The sequence below is a fragment of the Peromyscus maniculatus genome, chromosome 6, assembly GCF_049852395.1.
Source record: "Peromyscus maniculatus bairdii isolate BWxNUB_F1_BW_parent chromosome 6, HU_Pman_BW_mat_3.1, whole genome shotgun sequence".
Lineage (NCBI taxonomy): Eukaryota > Metazoa > Chordata > Mammalia > Rodentia > Cricetidae > Peromyscus > Peromyscus maniculatus.
The window spans coordinates 137535611-137554197 of NC_134857.1; the positions used below are offsets into that span (position 1 = coordinate 137535611).

General features: G+C 41.5%; 1 long non-coding RNA gene across 3 annotated transcripts in view; it reads right to left on the reverse strand.

The window, feature by feature from the left end:
- LOC121830381 (uncharacterized) overlaps positions 1-18587 on the reverse strand; it is a 140578-nt gene that overhangs the window by 70507 nt on the left and 51484 nt on the right. For all 3 annotated transcript variants that reach the window (XR_013052453.1, XR_013052451.1, XR_013052452.1), the window contains exon 5: positions 15989-16194. This is a non-coding gene — a long non-coding RNA (uncharacterized LOC121830381). The remainder of the gene's footprint in view (positions 1-15988; positions 16195-18587) is intronic.

An 18587-nucleotide genomic window follows, 5' to 3' on the forward strand; every position in this document is an offset into this window, starting at 1 on the left:
GGCATAGTATCCCAATCTTCTGATGGCATCCTTTGAAAACAATGTCAGGTACAGGCAGGCTGAGGGAAGCACAACACCTCAAATGGGCAGCAGAGCTAAGACAAATGCAGGAAGCACTGGGAAGAATGTTCACTTTGCCCAGAAAAGTGGAGTTCAGAAAAGTTAAACCATGTTCTTCACTCTGGCTCTGTGCCCTTAGGCACTCAGTGGATGTAAACACAGAGTCATCACAGTGAAGGCATGAGTAGAGGATTCCCAGGGATTCCTTAAGGAAGCAGTGACCCATAGTTCTGCTATTTGGTACCCTCCTTTGAGTGGTCTTTGGACTGATAGAAATGTCTGCACAGCTGATTGAGTCTGGAATCAAAGCTCTATCCTATGTGGGGATTGCCCAACAACCCCAAGGACATACTCAGAACTAAAACTCTATCCAAAAACTAGCAAAGAAAGTCAGGTCATAGAATCTGAAGTTGGAGAATTGGAAATGATAATTAAAACATGTGTGCAAGGAGCCTAAGTGGGGGAGGGATCACACCACTGTGAGGAGCATCCAGGCTTCTGGTCAGGAGGACAAAGTTGTTCCAGTCCAACACAAATGGTCAAAGGTTAATGTCATTAAGTTTGTCTTTATCCACAAGTCATCAGGGCCAGGAATTCAGGAAATGTGTGGGGGGGGGGGGGGTTAGACATAAAAGAAACATACAGTATCAGAGAAAGAGAAAAACACATGTGTGGAAGTGTGTGCTGTAAGAACTTGAGTTTGGGGACCATGGCTAGGAAGGAGATAGAGTCTGAGAGGTCATTGTCCAGTGACCTGTCAAACTCCCTGAGTCAGCAAATGTTTGATTACTATGTTGGCAGCAGACCTTTATCCCCATTTATAGGAGGATAGTATTGAAGGTGAGCTAAGAGTAGAAACAGATTCTTAGGGGTTGCTGCGAGAGTTGCAGTGGGAGATAACAGACAATATGGTTAACACGCTCCTTGGAGAGATTTCACAGATGAGGGAACCAGTCCAAAGGAAAAGGTGCTAGTCCTTCCTGTAAATCCATCCTCTGTTTGTGCACTGGCAATGGTTCAGTGAGGAAATGACACATCCACCTATTGTTAAAACTCACAAAACCTTGATCCTCAAAGAACTGCACTCATGCAAAACATCACTGAGATGAGATGGAAACAGAACTCTCTCCTAGCAAGAAGGTAGAGGTAGCTCCCAAGACAAAGTCCCTCTGGTATGGGACACTGGAGAAGCAGCAGGAACAACATGTAGCCACACGTTTCCTGGTCCTGCCCGGCCCCACCGTCTCACAGCCACTTATAAAATAATCGCTCAGAGACTTCTATTCATTATAAACTGTATGGCCTATGGCTTCAGGTTCTTGCTAGCTAGCTTTTTCATCTTAAATTAACCCATTTCTATAAGTCTATATGTTGCCATATGGCCATGGTATGACATCTTGTTGCTTCTTCGGCAGTGGGCCCAACTGCACCCTTCTTTGTCTCATCTTCAGTTTGAATGTACCACCTAACCTTATCCTCCTGCCCTGTTGTAGACCAATGCAGCTTTGTTTATTATCCAATGGGAGCCACACATATTCACAGCATACAGAAAGACATCTCACAGCAATGACTGAATACCTCAAGCTGCAGGGAATGCTCCCTAACATGAACTAATTCCAGTGACAGCAATTAGCAAGTAAAAATCACTAGTGGATAAGGTAACAGAAAAACCTTCAAGTATCTGACTAGACGGGCTCGGCTATAGCATTGGTGGTGACAGATGAGCTAACCACAGCATTGGGAGCTACTTGCTGAAAGAATCACTAGTGCTTTTTGCCAGAGAGTACATACAAAAGAGCAAAACAGAATCCACCTGAGTCTATCTGAGGCTTAGAAGTAGAGGAGAGAGAAGAAGCAATGGAGAACAAGCAGACCAATGTGGGGGGTCAGCTTTGTGCTTGCTCTGCATCAAAGAGGTGCCTGAACAGCTGGTTAAATCCATATTCAATTCAGGAAAAAGTCAACTCTAGAGACAAAGATGAAAGACCCACTAGGACTTAGAGTGAGCCTCACCCAAGAATTGGTAGGAAAGGGCTTGGAGGAGGAAAATGTGTTTCTCAAGAGTAGAGCACTGGGCTACTCCAATGTTCTAGAACTATCTTGGCTAAAAAGGAAGAATAAGCCAGGTTTAAGGAGAGATGAGAAAGGATGAATGAGGACCATCACCTGTCACTTAGCAACAGGGATACACCACTCTGAGATCACCATCTTTGGGTCATTTCTTCACCATGGAAGCATCATAGCATATACAACTTTGTGGTTGAATAAGGATGGCTCCATAGACTCATGTGTTTGAATGCCTGGCCCACAGGGAGAGGCACTATTAGGAGGTGTGGCCTTGTTGGAGGAAGTGTGTCACTGTGTAGGTGGGCTTTGAAGTCTCATATGTTCAAGCTACACTGAGTGTGATACAGCAGTCTCTATCTGCTGCCTGCAGATCAAGATGTAGAACTCTAAGCTCCTTCTCCAGCACCATATCTGCCTGCATGCCACCATGTGTCCTGCCATGATGATAATGGACTAAACCTCTGAACTGTAAGCCAACCCAATTAAATGTTTCCTTTATAGGAGTTGCTGTGATCACCGTGTCTCTTCACAGCAATAGAAACCAAAATTAAGACAGCAACATATCCTGGGTGTTACAGGCTACTCAGTGTAACCTCAATGTACCTGATGATTATGGTGACCAGATGTGGATGGATGCAGCCTACATAAAAAAGGCTTGCTCTTGTACTGCAAGCTTTTACAAGGAAATGATAAACATATGGTAATTACTCTTAAACGGAAGCACAGTTATTCACCATCACTATTGTATGCTGTTCTTTAAAGCCTGACCATACATTGGGCTTACCTACCTGAATGATACCCAGTGTTAGGCTATTACACAACTTCAATGTCATCAGGTGGCAAAAAATTTTGGAGTCCATTGTGATCTTAAGGAACCAGTGTGTGTGATCTGTCATTGACCAAAATGTCCTTAGGTTGTGTTTGGCTGTAGAATTCTATATGCCAAATGAAAATAGAGAACCGAGAATTAAAATTGGACCAGGATTACATAGGTTTGTTTGATGGCCCCACTGTTGACTCACTATGTGAAGAGCAGGTAACTTAACCTCTTTGTGTCTCAGTTTGCATATCTATAAAATGTCAGGGACTGTGGTAAGAGCTGAATGACTTAAGATGTGGAAAGTGCCTAGAGGCCAGCCAACCACACAGTTAATGCTGTGTGTTAGTAAGGGGGTTGGACAAGGCAACCAAAGCTTACATGGAGGGTGAATTTGAAATATCAGGCCGAAGAGTCATCATCACAGAAGCAAAAGAAAGAGCTCTCGTTATTAATAATATTAGGTGTCTGAAATACCACTGGGTTTATTTTAGAAACACAGATGGTCAGGCAGATGTACGCTGTGTGGGAGTGTGTGAACAGCGAGTGACACAAACAGTAGCTGTGGTATTCATCTTGAACTATACATCTTTCTTTTTGATTACTTCATTTGATGAAAAATGGAGACAACTCTACAGAATACAAATCTTTATTTATGAGCACTATCATGTATGAGTATCAAATTATAGAATTTTATGACCAATTTTTGCTATTTTTTAAACTTCACGCTTACAGAGAATACATTATGTGCTTTCCTCAACCACATTACATGTATTTGCCCACTTAAACTTCTCAGCAACCCATGGAGACATTTATTGTTGGCACTTCTAGTTCCTGTACATGGAAGCTGAGGTTTTTGTTTTGGATGTAAAGCTGGTGAGCAGTGTAGCCAACATCAACCCATGCTGCTGGTCTCAGAGCCCCAGCCTGAGCTGCCATGCGTCACTCCTTCTCAGCTACAGAGGAAAAGAGTCACTTGGTGGGGAATACGTCTGTGTTATCTTACAGAGACCTGCCACACTGTGTTAGAGGATATCATGCTGCCCGCCAAATCCAAACATTGAAGGCATAACCCCTATACCTCAAACATGGCTGTTATCAGAGACAGGCCATTTAGAGAGGTGATTGACCCTAACCCAATCTGACAAGCACATCAGAACACACAGAGAAACCAGGGATGTGTGCACAGAGGGAAAGCTAAGAGCAGAAGGGTGGTCACCTACAAGCCAAAGAAAGAGACCTCTGGAGAGAGAAGGTCAGCCAACTTTTCTACACACATCATCTTACACTTCCAAACACAATCATATTAAGTTCTTCTTGTGGTAGCCTGAAGTAAGAGCAGTATTCTGTTGGCCAGTTGCTCAGATCAAGCCCTGATGGTGTGTATAGCTTTGTGTCTTTACTTTCTGTCTTCTCTTGGCCTATCATCATGTAACATGCATGTATAACGTCTTATGCCCACACCATCTGGGTATTGTTAATTCAACACTGTAAAAAACTAACTAACAGACATCAAATAGAGAAGTGACCACCATGTGAGGACTCTGCTTTTGCTTCTGGGAGAAGGGTCCCATGTGTTTAACTCATGCAGGATAGTTGTATCATCTGGGTGAAGCCATGAGTTTACTGTACTAACTTGGAGGGCTATGTATGGTTAAAAGAGAAGTGTGTGTGTGTGTGTGTGTGTGTGTGTGTGTGTGTGTGTGTGTGTGTGTGCCAGCCAGGCTAACAAAGGATGGGCTTGTGAGGTAACATGTCAACTTGAGTGGGCTGTGGAGTGTCCAGATCAAACATTATCTCTATGTATGTATGTAGCATGAATTGTTAGAAGGTCTTATTAATAAAAATAAACTCAGAGCCAGGTATTGGGGTGAACGCAGAAAGATCAGAGAAGCAGCACAAGCCACAGCTAACCTCATCTTGCCAACTTCTCAGCTGATGCTATTTCCTCAAACTGGAAGCTTCTGTGCCCTCATCCAAATGGATCTCAGCCGAACTGCTGCTCAAAAGTCTAAAAGCTTAACCAGGCTCGAGTTCCTGGTTTTCATAACTTATATACCTTTCTGCTTCCTGCCATCACTTCCTGGGACTAAAGGCGTGTGTCACCATGCCTAGCTGTTTCCAGTGTGGCTTTGAATTCACAGAGATCCGGATAGATCTCTGCCTTTGGAATGCTAGGATTATAGGTGTGTGTGCCACCATTTTCTGGCCTCTATATCTAGTGGCTGTTCTGTTCTCTGACCCCAGATAAGTTTATTAGGGTGCACAATATATTGGGGAACACAATATCACCACATATGTACATCTATGAAGATACTTGGGTGAGATAAGCATTTGAATTGGTGGCTTCTCTTAGTTAATTTTCTATTACTATAACAAAATGCCTGAGGTAAGTAACTTAGAAAGAGAGGTTTATTTTGATTCAGATTGTTAGAAGTTCCAGTCCATGACTGATTGGTCCTATTGTTTTCATGTCTCTGAAAGGCAGCATATCATGGCAGAAGTGTACAGCAAACACTCCCTTACTTCATGCCCAGAAAGCCAAAAAGAAAGAGAGAGAGAGAGAGAGAGAGAGAGAGAGAGAGAGAGAGAGAGAAAGGAAGAAAGAAAGAAAGAAAGAAAGAAAGAAAGAAAGAAAGAAAGAAAGAAAGAAAGAAAGAAAGAAAGAAAGAAAGAAGGAACGAAGGAACGAAGAGAAAAGAAGAAAACAGAATGAAGAAGATACCAGAATTCTAAAACTCTCTTCAAGTGCAAGTTCCTAATGACTAGAATGTCTCTCACTAGGCCCCACCTCTTAAAGCTTCCACTCCCACTCCAATAGCACGAGACCAGGATCGAAGTCTTCACCACATCTAAGAACCAAACTGTCATCCCCTCCAAAGTAGCACCACCCAGGTCACTGAGAGACTGAGTGGAATAAAAGGAGAAGTGGAAAACTGACCACCTGCCACATTCTCCTGTCCCTCAGCCTGAGATATAACATCTCACTCTCCTGATTTTTCTTGTCTTTGAACTGGGGTGACATTACTAGCTCTTTGGTTTCCAGGTCATGGTGCCCAGGCTGATTACATCACTGGCTTTCCCAAGTCTCCAGCTGGTAGATGGCAGGTCCTGGTACTGCTCAGCCACTGCAGTGGTGTGCCAGGTCCAATAAGTCTATTGGTTCTGTGTGGAGGTATTGTGTTCCCCAAAATATTGTGCATGCTAATAAACTTATCTGGGGTCAGAGAACAGGACAGCCACAATATTAAACAGAGGATAGACAGTGATAGCACATGCCTTTAATCTTAGCATTCCAGAGGCAGAAATCCTTCTGGATCTCTGTGAGTTCAAGGACACATTGGAAACAGGCAGGCACAGTGACACATGTCTTTAATCCCAACAAGTGAGCCTTTAATTCCAAGCAGTGATGGCAGAAAGGTTTATAAGGCGTGAGGACCAGAAACTAGAAGCATTTGGCTGGTTAAGCTTTCAGGCTTTTGAGCAGCAGTTCAGCTGAGACCCATTCAGATGAGAACTCAGAGGCTTCCAGACTGGGGAAACGAGATCAGCTGAGGAACTGGCAAGGTGAGGAAGCTGTGGCTTGTCCTGTCTCTCTGATCTTCCAGCATTCACCACAATAACTGGCCTTAGGTTTGATTTTATTAATAAGTACCTTTAAGATTCATGCTACAGTTCTGAGAGCATCCAATCCAAGCCAACCGTAATTGGTACAGTGCCTAGTTTACTCTGACACTCCATTCACATTTTCCTTCTTGGCTCATGTTATTGTTGCCATCCTATGAATTCATTTTCAGGGCCAGCTCTTTTCTGTTCCCTATTCCTGAGGCCATTTTCTAAAATTCTTCATCCAGAGATTATTTGATTCATATGGACACTGTATAAAGATGTTACCCATCTTCTGTAAAGAAATAACAAAAACATTGTAAATGAAAAGCTTTTAAAGCTGGCAAGATGGCTCATTAGGTAACAGTACTTACCACCTGACCTCCACGCAAGTGGTGTTTCATATACATGAGCTATATAAATAGATAAACAGATAAATAAATAGATGATGATGATGATGATGATAGATAGATAGATAGATAGATAGATAGATAGATAGATAGATAGATAGATAGATAGATAGATGATAGATATAGATAGATAAGAGGAGGGGCTAGAAAAGCTTTTCATGAAGTACTAAGTAAAAGACTAAGGACAAATCAGTTTTCTCCATTAGAGAATATTATGGCCTAAACTCTGACAATCCAGAAATTTTGTAACAAGTCTTCAGTCATTGGGTCTCCATTCAGCTCTGAATCAAGCTGTCACCACATCTGGTTTAACAGGGGAGCTAAACCATGCCACCCAGGACCCTCAGGAGTTCTGTTTAAGGTTAACAGCCTTGCTGGTAGCTCACTAAAAGCTCTTTCTCATCACCCCTGTGAAGCTTCAGAAACTTCTTCAGAATGACTGTTTTCATCTTGTTAACTTGAGGTGAGTGGGGACAGTCAGATACTCAGTAGACCTGAACAGCAGTCTGCTTAGTCAGGCTTGGCATTGTTGTGAATAATCTAAGTTACAAAGAATGAGAAGTCAAAGCAAAACAGAGTGGAACCCACAATAAACAATCATTGCTGGTGGCACTGTTGGGGACACTGCAGGGTGGAGATGGGCAGAAGCTGCAATTCCAGTGACAAAATACCCAGCAGAAGCAAGGTGAGGGAGAATAACACAGCTGTGATTTGGATCTTAAGAGGAAGCTGTCCATTGAGGCTCCTCCCATTTCAGCAGTTAGCTCAGACCAGGAGTACAGCCTGATACATTCCTCAAAGGCCCAACCCTGTGACACACCTTCCAGAAACACCCCCCCTCATCAGGAAGGTGCTACAGACTTCCCAAACACCACCAACTTTGAACAAATTTGCCAAGCACTAGAGAGACATTTTACATTGAGACCACAATAAATATTTTCATTAAACCAAATGAGTTTATGTGAGGACATAATATTTACAGTAGAATTTATAATTGACACACTCGGAAGAAAAATTGGTTTGGCCTCACAAAATCTATAATGGGTGGTAGAGTGTACATCTTAGATGTTTTCAGCTCCATTTTGAAGCACATTTGAGTTATTTTGTTATTGTGAAGCTACACCTTGCAAGACTTGATATGTTTTATGGATTCTCTTATCCCATCTATTTTATACTAGCATTTTATGCTAGATTTTTCCATATCCTGAAAATATTGCTCTGCTGCTAAGTTGGCCAATGGCAACACAATTCATATAAAAGCCACAGAAATGACACTGACCCAGGAGTCTTCTGCCAGCTATGATGACAGTGGGGTCAACAACTTGCTGACGGCAGAGTGGGGCTAGCACAAAGGACCCATGATCAAGAGACCTGGGCTGTATCCCAGCCAACCAGACCTTCAGTTCACTTACTGACCTTGATTAAGTCAGGCAGCCTCGGTCCCTAGCTCCCTTACCTGTAGGGTTTAGATAAGAAATGTCCTTATTCATAAGAAGTTCCAGAATTAGTGATGTGTTATAATGGAACTCAGAATACGGATATGAGCCAGGTACAGGAAGGTAGTGAAATCCAACAACAACAACAACAAAATCTCACCCATCTGTTCTATTTGATTTTTTTTCAGACAAATTGAGTGTTTTTGCAGATTACAGTGGAATATAATCAATATATTTACTGTAGAAGTTCTGATAGTATTAGAAGTTCAAGCCAGCTGGGTGGCGGTGGTGGTGGTGCACGCCTTTAATCCCAGCACTGGGGAGGCAGAGGCAGGCAGATCTCTGTGAGTTTGAGGCCAGCCTGGTCTCCAAAGCGATTTCCAGGAAAGGCGCAAAACTACACAGAAAAACCTGTCTTGAAAAACCAAAAGAGGAGGAGGAGGAGGAGGAGGAGGAGGAGGAGGAGGAGGAGGAGGAGGAGGAGGAGGAGGAGGAGGAGGAGAAGAAGAAGAAGAAGAAGAAGAAGAAGAAGAAGAAGAAGAAGAAGAAGAAGAAGAAGAAGTTCAAGCCAAAAAAAAAGTCCAATGCATCAATTGCTGCTAAATTCATTAACCCTGCATCCCAAGGCACAAAAATCAGTGACTCTCAGAATGGAGGACAGAAAAGAAAATACACATAGAAAGCAGAGGTCCTCAGTCAGTCTCTCCAGGTAGGGAGATGATTAGGGTTTGCCAAATTAGTTAGTGGCAAGTCTAATTGTTGATGAATTCAGCAATAAGGCAAGGCTCTTAAAAGAAGCTTTTAAAACACTTTTAAAAGGAGATGGCTCAACAGTTAAACATGCTTGCTGCTCTTCCAGGGTTCCATTTCCAACACCATGTCAGGTGGCTCACAACTTCCTGTAACTCCAGCTCCAAAGGACCTCCGATAATATCTGCACTTATATGCACATGTCCTCATGCAGACTCAAGCACATATACATAATTAAAATAAATTAAATCCTTAAAAATATGTATTTTTTAAATAAAATGAAAACTCTTGTTGGGAGCCTAGCATGGTAAAACATGCCTGCAATCCCCATATGTTGGAGGCTGAAACAGGAGAATTGCTGCAATTCCAAGGGCCAACTAAGGCTATATAGAGTGACTGCCCCCAAAATACCAACCGAACAACAACAACAAATCGCTTTTTAGATAGCAAACACTTTACCCATATGAGGTAACAATTTTTCTGAACCAATCAATAATTTCCTAGAGAAAACACTGATGTTTATTCATTTATAAGCTATATATTCCAGATAAGAATTTACTGGAATAATAGTTAAGTCAGGCCCATTGTCAGATCTGAGTCGTGATGCCATAGGTTAGCTGGATGGTCTCAGAGTCTCAATAGACACAGCATGACATACTGCAGTTACCCTCTAGGAATCTCTGTAGGAATAAAGAACAGGAGTGAAATTTAATAATAAGAGGGGCAATGCTGCAGAAATAGAGAAAGAAAGAACCAGGTGTGGTGGTATACACCTTTAATCTCAGTTCTCTGGAGGCAGAGGCAGGTGGATCTCTAAGTTCAAGGTTAGCCTGATCTATGAAGCAAATTCCAGGAGAGAGAGAGAGAGAGAGAGAGAGAGAGAGAGAGAGAGAGAGAAGGGAGGGACGGAGGGAGGGGGGAGGAAAGAGAGAGAAAAAAGAAGAAAGAGAGAAAGAAGGAAGGAAGGAAGGAAGGAAGGAAGGAAGGAAGGAAGGAAGGAAGGAAGGAAAGAGAAAATGGGGGAAGGAGGGAGGGAAGAAAGGAAGGAAGAGAGAGAGGAAAGAAAAAATAAAGGAAGGAAGGGCAGAGGAAAGGGTGAGAGAGGAAGGAAAGGAGAGAGAGAAGAAGGAAGAGAGGGAGGAAGGGAAGGGAGAAAGGGAGGGAGGAAGGAATGGAGGGAGAGAGGAATGAGAGAGGAAGGTAAATCAGTATCAGAGATGGGTGGGTAGAGTTTCATCCCCAAGGGTGCTACTTCAAGGGTCAGCAATGAATTCCGATCAAACTCAGAAACATTTGAGATACTGAAACAAGCCTGCTGTGGGATGTTCTGTATGTCCTGTGGGAGCCTGTTCTCAGGTACCTCATGGTTTTACCCAGCAGGTCCGCATAGAGGATGATTAGGACCACGGGCAGGTGTCTGAGATGGTCTGCACTTGGCTGTGCTGGGGGATGGTCTGTATGTCAAGTTGCTCTGATTGGTCAAGAAATAAAACCTGATTGGCCGTGGCTAGGCAGGAAGTATAGGCGGGACTAACAGAGAGGAGAAATGAAAGAACAGCAAGGCAGAAGGAAACTGCCTGGAGCTGCCACCCTGACAAGCAGCATGAAAAGATGCCGGTAAGCCATGAGCCACGTGGCAGGGTATAGATTTGTAGAAATGGATTAATTTAAGCTATAAGAACAGTTAGCAAGAAGCCTGCAACAGCCATACAGTTTGAAGCAATATAAGTCTCTGTGTTTACTTGGTTGGGTCTGAGCGGCTGTAGGACTGGTGGGTGACAAAGATTTGTCCTGACTGTGGGCAAGGCAGGAAAACTCTAGCTACACAAGCCAGAGATTTTCATTTGTTTCTGCATAACTAAGGTCTATGGCAAACCTACAGTCATATAAATTCAAACCTAAACAAGCAAGCTGTGGTCTAAACTTTACAGAGGACAGCAGGCATGATTAGTGTGTGTGTGTGTGTGTGTGTGTGTGTGTGTGTGAGCTCAGTTCTGATAGGCTGAGCTTGAAAGTTCTCATCCCATTCTTATTACAAGAGAGAAGCTACGCAAACCAAAAGCAATGGGCTTTTGTTGTCCCATCATTGAACTATGGTCCCAGGATCATAAAGAGTCAAGTGGGTAGGAAGAACCTCAACTGAGATCTCCTTGCCTGGAGTATAAACTTGGAAGCCTTGCTGGTCCACTGGTAGAAATGACTTTGCTAACTCCATTAAGTGCAGGCTAGCAAGAGTGGAAAGCTCCTGGACCACAGTCCTGGGAGACACCAACAATATGGGTTTAAATTCAAAAAACTGTGGCAATCACTTTAATCATATATTGAGAGTGTTTCCACCATGAAACCTTTTTAATGCAGGGAAAGTCTTTGCTAGGGCATTGCCTCACTTGGAGACTCAAATGATAAATCTCAACAAAAGTTTAAATACATAGTCAATGAAAATGAAAACACAACTTATAAATGAGAGATCAATGGCAAAAATAAATCAACAAACCAAAATGTAGTTTTAAAGGCAGTAAAGTCAAAACAACCCCCTAGTCATAACACTGAGCAAGGGAAAGAGAAAGATAGAACAGGTTACAGAGATGAAAGCAAGACCATTGTACTGATTCCAAGGGCACTGAACAACAATCAATACTATGAACAATACACAAGAGGGCTTTCAGACAATAAATGAACAAATCCTGCCCAGTGGTATGGCACTCAAGGAACCAAGTACTGAATGAAGCTTCCATGTGATTCCACAGATAAGAATGAAAATTGAGAAGCCAAAACCTAAGTTGTGTTGTCACATCACAGGGGTGTTTGGTAGAAGGCAGGTGAGGCAGTGATACTTTCATGCTCAGGTCCTCCATCTGAGTCACCACCTCACAGGTGTGTGGGCATCTACTGGGCTGCACAAACTGATTTTGTACTTCTTGTAGAATTCTATTATTATTCTATCCTAAAAACAATAGTAAAGTGAAGTTCTCTTTTATACACTGTATTTCCAGGTTTCCCAAATAATCCATGATAAGTATTCCTTTATCAAAACAGCTTCAGGAAAGAGCAACTTAGAAAAAAACTTACTTGTTTTAAAGATATAGTTGAATAGATTCTGGCAAGTGTATAAAGTGGGTGATCATGATCACACTCAGACTGTACAATATTCCATCTCCCCAGAGCTCTCTAGTGCTCTTGGGCCCCACAGTTCCCCTGCTCATGAATCTGCTTCCCATTGTTACAGTTTTACCTTCTCTAAAAATGTGATGTAAATGAGATTGCACAGCACAGATTCCTGTTTGGCTTCTTGACCCAGTAAGATGTCCTAAGATGGGCCAGGGGCCTTCCTTGCTGTTGTTCAGTAGGACTGGGTGGCATGGAGGTAGCACGGTGCTTTTACTCAGCAATAATGGACATTTGTTTGAATCATTTTCTTTTCTTTTTTTTTTTTTTTTTTTTGGTTTTTTTCGAGACAGGGTTTCTCTGTCTAGTTTTGCGCCTTTCCTGGAGCTCACTTGGTAGCCCAGGCTGGCCTCGAACTCACAGAGATCCGCCTGGCTCTGCCTCCCGAGTGCTGGGATTAAAGGCATGCGCCACCATCGCCCGGCTATGAATCATTTTCTTTAATTGTCTTCCTTCTCCATCTCCCTCTACTTCCTTTTCTCCAATCCTCTTCTTTTCTTTTTCTGCTATCATCAAAAATGGTAAGAACTTTGGAATGCATTTATCTTCCTCTTGGGTGGAAAACTAGGAGTGGAATTTCTCAGTATGGTGGCATGCACTCATTAACACTGCCAAGTTGCTTTCCAAATCTGAACTAAGCAATATGTGTTCCCATCAAACACTGTCCAAGCATTCCAGTCATTCCACTGCTGAACACTCAGGACTTTTGATGATTTTCATTTTTATAATAATATAAACATGTCCAGTCACACTAATAACTCATTGTGATCTTAATCCTCATTATCCTTATGATTAGTGATGTCATTTGTAGATCTTTCTGGTCAAGTATATAATCAAATAGTCTGTCTACTTTCTTGTTCAATAGTGTTTCTTTTATTGAGTTGAAAGACTGTTAATATGTCCTAGCTACAAGTCCTTTGTCAAATAGGCTACCTTTTCATCTTATGAGTGATGTCTCTCAAAGAGCAATTGTACTTATGAATTTTAATGGAATTCATCCATTTTATTTTATAGCTTGTTCTGTCCATTTTATTTTATAGCTTGTTCTGTAAAACATCACCTTTAGAGAGGAATGAGCTGACGATGATGCGGGATGAACAGGATGAGTTGAGGTGAAACTGGAGGAAAAATGCAGAAGTGTGAGCTGTTTGTGTGACTAGATGGACCACTTGGGGGAGAGCGGTAAGAAGATAGAGTATGTGACTGCCTCACTACTGACTGTAGTTATATCATATGACTGGAGGTAAAGGGTGCTAGAATAGAAGCTACTGTCTGAAGACCAACCTGGGAAAGGAAGACAGATATGCTTATCTTGGTTCAACCACCTTTCAAAATAAAAGCCAAAGCAGGAGGAATCTCATCTAGTCAGGCAAGAAGAGAAAGGTAAAGGAAATTCTCTACATTATAAAGAAAAGGATGAGTCAATAAAAGAGTAATCTAGGAAATGGATCAACAAAAACACTACATTGCATTTCAGATGAGGAAGAAAAATAATAATATTAAAAAGAGAACAAAATATCTTCCAGTGGACAACCAAGTGGGGAGTCTGTAAAATCGGCAAAAGTCTCACCACTGTCAAGTGGAAAGGCTATTTGAGAATATGAAGTTTCTCATTATTACTTGTAAATCTCAGGGGAATATAAACAGCAAAGCCTTGAGTCATTAGTATACCATGCAACTCACTCAAAACAAAATGAGAAGCTGATCTGTGTTCTGAGTATTTTTAGAAATATCCCATTAAATCACAGCATTCAACTAACTACCAAATTTAAAGACAGGATTTAAAATGAACTCTTCTTCTAAACTATAGCTTTGATACAAAGTTGAGGTGTTTTCCCCCCACCAGGCAACTCCCCAAGGATAATTTATTCATCCCTAGAAGAAAAACAAATCACTAGATTTAACATATATTGTAATGTTGTTTCTATAGAGTGGGTAGACTGTAAATTAAATGCATAAAATCTCAATATTTGATATTTTCAATAAAATTGTAATGCAGATAGAGATCACTTTTCAAAGATGCTTTCCAACATACTGAGAGTCTGATTTTTCTTAAGTCAAAAAGCTTTCCTAAATTAGATCTTCTTTTAATTCCTTAGGCAACTAAAAGAAGGGGGGAAAAAAAGGACACCATGCCTTCAGTAAGGATCTTTCTTTTAAATGTGACAGGAAGAGATCCAATTTTCCTGACTAAATGGATTGGCAAGTTCCTAAATAATTCAGCCTCCATTTACAGTTTGGGAGAGTTTGTTGTGTATGAACTCCAGGCATTGACTCTCCTTGAACTCCTCACAATCATTCAAGACACACTTCTAAGCAGGAAGCACACATGATTGCATAGTTCCTCATAACTGTATGGCATGTTTGTGTTACTCCACTACAAAAGGAACAGTTTGTCCAGAGCTACAACGCAAGCTCCTCACTAGCACATGGCCCCTGACACACCAGACACAGCTGTAGGAATTGGCTCTCTCCTTCCCAGGGATCTGAGGTCGTCAGGCCAGCAGCTAGCAGCTTTGCCCACTGAGCCATCCCACCAACCAACAATTTATATCTTTTACATACTGCATATCTATTTATAAGTTATTGTGGGTTTGGTTATTTTAATATGTCTGTCTTTCAACTTTTGCATTAGGGTTAAAAGTTGAATAAATAAAGACATCACCCCTCCAGTATCAGGATGCTCTGAATTTGATTTGACTCTGGCCTTTGAAATGAGTTCTTTATTTTCATGGTTTTTAGTATCTTCAACATATTTTTATTTTGACTAGAGATCCATTTAGCATTTCTTGTCAGCAGGTCTAGTAGCCATAGATTGCCTTAGCTTTTGTTTATCTAAGACAGGGTCTTGGATTGACCACTTTATCAGTGGCCTTCCCTGGCAACCCTTCCTTTAGGTACTTTATATCATCCCTCTCTGCCTGTGGGTGGTAAGATTTTTGCTGACCATTCCCTCATATGTGATGACTTTTTCTCCTCTGGCTTTTGAAACTCTCTGTCCTTACTTCTGAGTTCCGTTATGGTGAAGTCTGTTTTCAATCCATATTTACACATATTCTGTGGGTTTTCTTTACTTTTTCATTCTTTTTTCTTTCTGTCCTCCTTCCTGGCTGGCAATTTCAAGTGATGTGTCTTCAACGTTATTGATTCTTCTGCCGACTGAGTAGGCAACAAATAACTTTCTGCATAGTTTCAATCTATGCACTATAACCTTCAGCTCCAGAATAGTCATTTGGTCCTGTCATATGATTTTAGCATTTTTAATTTCGCACTATGTTTGTGTACTATTGACCTGATTTCACCTAGTTGTCAATGTTCTTATCTAGCTCCCCAGGCTTCTTGAAAAGATATTTTTGTAGATTTTGTCAGGTAAAGTATAGGTGTATGTTTTAAAGTTGGTTTATCCTGTTAGTTGGCTAGTGTCATTCATCACTTTGTGGTCAAACACTGAATTGCTTGTCAGGATTTGGTGATGGAGTGTCAGGTAAGTTGGGAAGGCTGCTGTCAGTAGTGAGATGTGTAAATGGGGGCAGAAGTATATGGAAATATGAACTACTCTTCCTGTTCTCTTCCATGGTCTCCCATTTCTGCATTCCACCAAGCTGTTGCCCCTGTCCTGACTTCCTTGAGAAGGTATTTTTATGCACAGCTCATTTTTCTGAGAACTATAAACTCACCTCCTGCCATCATGCTGACAATACTCCATCACTGGCCCATTCCAAATTCAAGTGCAGACAGCCTTCCACAGATGAAAGCCAGGTCCCAACTGTGCACCTCCAAAGTTCTGCCACTCCTGTTCCAACTGATGTCTTCAGCCTCAGGTTGGAGTCAAGGTGGCTTGTAGCCATTCTGACAGATTGTATTTCATATAAATCCTTATCTCCTTCAAAAGTCAAGAATATAATAAATTTTCATAGCTCACTATTAAGTATGTGCCTGACAGGTGAGGGTATTGACTGATAGGATTTGATGAATCCAATCAGTTTTTTATATCCAAGTATAAGAGAGATTTTCCATAGACTAGCTTCTAGTTCTGCTCATTTCAAACCTTGTTTCTACTGCTTACACCTGTGCCTTCATCACTCGCTCAGAGCCTGAAGATGTACTAATGTCACATACTTATATCACTTTGGCCACATCCCAGTGAGTAATTGCACTCATCAAGTTGGCCATATGAATGTGCCTGGAAGCATTGCTGTGCCATGGTGAGGAGGTAGTAAGTTAAATATATGACAGGGATGATGAGAAATACACAGATGTACCTCCACTGAACTCAAATAAGATATATACTCTACTTACATATCCTTAGCTTCACCTCAAAAACATGCATGGGGTTCCCACAGGACTAAAAAGTGCAAGAGAAATACAGTGGGAGAGAAGCCAAAGTGGAAAATCTGGGAGATGTTGCTTGTGGCCATACAAGAGATCCCATCATCATTAGTCTCCCTACAGGCTCGCCTGCAGTCTCCACCAGGTCAGGAAGCTAGTCCACCTTTTTCTTGCTTTGTTTCCTTTAATGGCCTCTAAAACACCAGGAAGTCCTTCTGCCTATTGTGCAGCCCTTGATTTTCCTACCTTCTTATTCATTTTCTGATCACATCCATATCATCACCATCATCACTGTTATTTACTTTTTCTTTGCTTCCACAACTCAGAACCTAAATTTCATGGCTAACATTGCAAGCCATCAGAAAAGATAATTGCTTGAGTGTAATAATGGTGACTGACGGCTTCATCTCTAAACTATTTATCAGTTCACACTCCATACATCAGGAATTGAGAGAACATGACACCTCCTGTCAGTAAAACAAAAAAATCTCGTGACAGCATTTCAGTTGGATTTTTCACCTGGCACTCACCACATTAGCATTCAGTTAAAATAATTCCATTCATTACTCCAAAGCAAAACAAAACAAAAAGTCCTGATGAAATCACACATATAGTAAAAAACCTAGTAGAATTGCACTTGATCCAGGGTTTTTAATCCCTTCAAAATAAACTGTCTCCATTTATTACAATATGTGGGGTGTGTGACAGGGTTTCTGAGAAAGGTTTTCTCTGTAACAGCTTTGGCTATCCTGGAACTCATTTTGTAGACCATGCTGGCCTCTGCCTTCCTCAGCCTCCTGAGTACTGGGATTAAAGGTGCACACCACCACGCCTGCCTTTATTACAACAGTTTAAAATTTGTTTCCAACAATAAGTCAATCATAGGTCTCAAGTGTGTGTGTGTATATATGTATATACACACAAGTGAGTCATTCTTCTCACCAGAAAATGAAAATCAGGCCCAATAGTAAGCATATGTCAATCTCCACCACACAGCCTGTACCGTCTTAGGGGCTTCTAAACCTCTACAAAGGAGTGCAGAGTGATAAGCAAACTTCCAAAAGCTGTGAGCCCCACTTGCAAAGCACAGATTCAGATTTCCCAAAATTCTTCTGAAACTAAGGCCATGCTTCCTCTTAAAAACACTATTTCTCCTTGCCAAGGACATTTCTCAGCTTTCAGAGGACAGTGGAGATAATCAGGGTTATGAGCCAGAGAGTCAAGTGCAATGTGCTTACATCATACCTCTGCCATAACTGGCATGGGGGGAGGTGGACAGACCCCTAAATCCTCTGAGCCTCAGTCATCTGGCCTATGAACTACAGATAATAACATTGTGTCACTTACAGAGAAATAGAATGGGTGAAATGAGGTGATACAGCATAGCATACTGACCATGAGAACATATAATCTTTCTTTTATTTTTTTCACTTAGTTTAACATGAATTCCTCAGTGGTCTTATAAAAAAAAAAGTACCAGATATTGGTGTAAATGCTTAAAGATCAGAGAGACAAAGGAACAAATCACCTCTTACCTCTAGGACTCCTCAGGCTGAAAAGCCTTTAGTTCCTGTCTTATGCCTTATATACCTTTCTTGCTGGGATTAAAGGCATGTGATTCCCAAGTACTGGGATTAAAGGTGTGTGCCACCACTGCCTGGTTCTGTTTCTCTCCTAGATTGAGTTAATCTCATGTAGCCCAGTGTGACCTTGAACTCACAGAGATCCAGAGATCTCTACCTCTTGAGTGCTAGGATTAAAGGTGTGTGCCACCACTGTCTGGCTTCTATGTTTAATCTAGTGGTTTGTTTTGTTCTCTGATCTTCAGGCAAAGTATATTAGGGTAAACAATATATCACCACATTTCCCCCTTTTTGTCTAAAATTGTTAAAGGTTATAAATATAAGAAAAACTGTATACAATAAGTACAATAACTATATACAATAT